Source organism: Halyomorpha halys, unplaced genomic scaffold (assembly GCF_000696795.3).
Source record: "Halyomorpha halys isolate HHAL.00 unplaced genomic scaffold, Hhal_1.1 Scaffold843.1, whole genome shotgun sequence".
Classification (NCBI taxonomy): domain Eukaryota; kingdom Metazoa; phylum Arthropoda; class Insecta; order Hemiptera; family Pentatomidae; genus Halyomorpha; species Halyomorpha halys.
The window spans coordinates 43,438-45,924 of record NW_027110491.1 but is presented as its reverse complement, the minus strand read 5'-3'; positions in this window follow the sequence as shown (position 1 = coordinate 45,924).

The window sequence follows — 2,487 nt, the reverse complement described above, 5'->3', positions numbered from 1 at the left end:
GTCTTTCCCTATATTTGCTTGCGAGAATCATTCGATTGATACGAGGAAATATATTTTTATAGAACTACCTGGTGGGGTTCGCCTGATATTGTTTTGCCAGTTTTCTATCTGATCTAATTTAATCATTTCATAATAATTGGTTTAAGGCAACTTAGTCTGCCGACTGACCTGTTATAATGGCTAATTTAGTCATTTTATCAACTGCCTCTCGTGACTCGTAATCCACTTAAATATTGCTTGTTTCTTCTTATTTCTTGATTATGGTTTTGTATTATTACCATTCGAGTATTACATACTCCTCATAGCACAACAAGCCCCAATACAGCTACAAGTAGTGCAACCTTTTATAATTGGGCACACATTTCCCTTCTCAACAAATACATCACAATTTTACATGATATCAAACCATTCCCTAAATGTTCAACAGAATTATAAAAAATATATTTGTTTATTGCAAGGGTTTGATCATGTATGGAGGTTCTTAACTGAAAATAAGATTAGTTAGAAAGTTCATTTGTAAATATTTTCAAGATATATATTAACTAAATTTATTCTATAAACACTGTGTTGAAAAATTAGAAAAATAGAATTCATTCATAAATCTTTTAAACCTTTTAGTCACTATTGTAACTACTTCTACACAGAATTGGGCGAAAATTAGCTATAGTTGAAACTAACAGGTAAAATTGTTATGGATACGATATTCTTCTATCAATGGTTCATTCATGAATAAGGGTCGTATCCATGACAATTTTAGTTATTAGTTTTAACTATAGCTAATTTTGTCCATCTCTGCTTCTACACAGAATAACTTGTAATTGTGATACTTGTATTTAAGATAAAAGGCTTTTTATTGTGTATATAATAATAAATATAGTTTTAAAAAACAAAACAAAAATGCATTTTCCCTATTATTTCAATATAGATAAGAAAAACTAATAATATATAGTGCATTGGAAGGATATCAAGATATTGACATAAAGAATAGGGAAATACAGAAGGGACTTGTACTTAAAAAGAGGTGGAGTAGGTTGAGAAGAGTTGAAGACAAGAAGAACTAGAGTTATAGGGTTAACGTAAGATTTTAAGAGTTCATTTGTCACCTTAGGTGGGAAGCTACGTTAAGTAAGACCTCACCTGATTTCTTGAATCTACAGAACTTTGTTGTAATTCTGGTTACCTGACCTTTCATGATAAATTTTACTAGCAGATTTCCAGACTGCCTTGCTTCTGATATCTCTAATATTGTTCTCAATGACCTAATTCCATTATTATCTCAAGACTTAATTTTTACTAAGAAATACATTGACAATTTCTTCATTGTCCTTAATCCTTAAAGAATCCCTGAAATCCTATCAGCCTTCAACTCCAACTACCTTTTGAACATGATATTGACCATTTTCTCCCTTTTCATGACCTAATTATCATTAGGAATTCTGATGGCTCCCTAGCCATTGGTTGGTATACCAAACCTACTTATTCCGGCAGACTCCTTAACTATTTTCCCCAACATCCTTCTCACCGAAAAATCAAATTTGCTTAGAACCTTATCCACCAAGCCCTTTCTCTATCTGACCCTCACTATCACCTGACAAACATAAAATCTTACTTAACCACAATTTTCCGAGTTGAGGACAGGAAGTACTGGAGGGTTAATGTAAGAGTCTAAGAGTTTGTTTGTCATGTTAGGTTGGAATTTGTGGTTAATTAAGATCTGTTTAATACGTTATATGTTGGTCTGGTGATATTGAGGATCAGATAAAGGGATTGGTGGATAAGGTTCTTAGCAATATTGATTTTTCGGTGACAAGGATGTTGGGAAAATTGTTTAGGGGTTTTGCGGGATTGGTTGGTTTTGTTTTCCAACCGATGGCTAGGGAGCCATCAGAATTCCTAATGATAAGTAGGTCATGAAAAGGGAGGGAATGGTCAATTTCACATTCAACAGTAAACCGAAGGCGAGGGTGGTTGGAGTTGAAAGCTGATAGGATTTCAGGGATTCTTTAAGGATTGAGGACAATGAAGAGCTCGTCAACGTATTTCTTAGTAAAAATTAAGTCTTGAGAGAATAATGGAATTAGGTCATTGAGGACAATATTAGAGATAACAATAACTTTTCACCTAAGGTGACAAACAAACTCTTGGACTCTTAAGTTATGTCTATAACTCCAGTTTTTCCTGTTCTTAACTGGTCTGAACCATCTCCACCTCTTTTTCAGTACAGATCTCTTCCTTACATCCTCACTCTTTCTGATAATAATTTATACATATAGTTTTATGATATGTAATTCCCTTGATTTCAAAACATTTACTATTGTGAGAACAGCAGTATGATGACTTCTCTGAAATATCAAGTATAACTTATTTAATTAACTCTTACTTGTTCATCTCTAAATTTATTTTATCTTCCTCTATTTTGAAACTTTATCCATAAATTGTTATTTTGTCAGATATTTAAAATATAATCAATTTCCAGGAATTAATTTT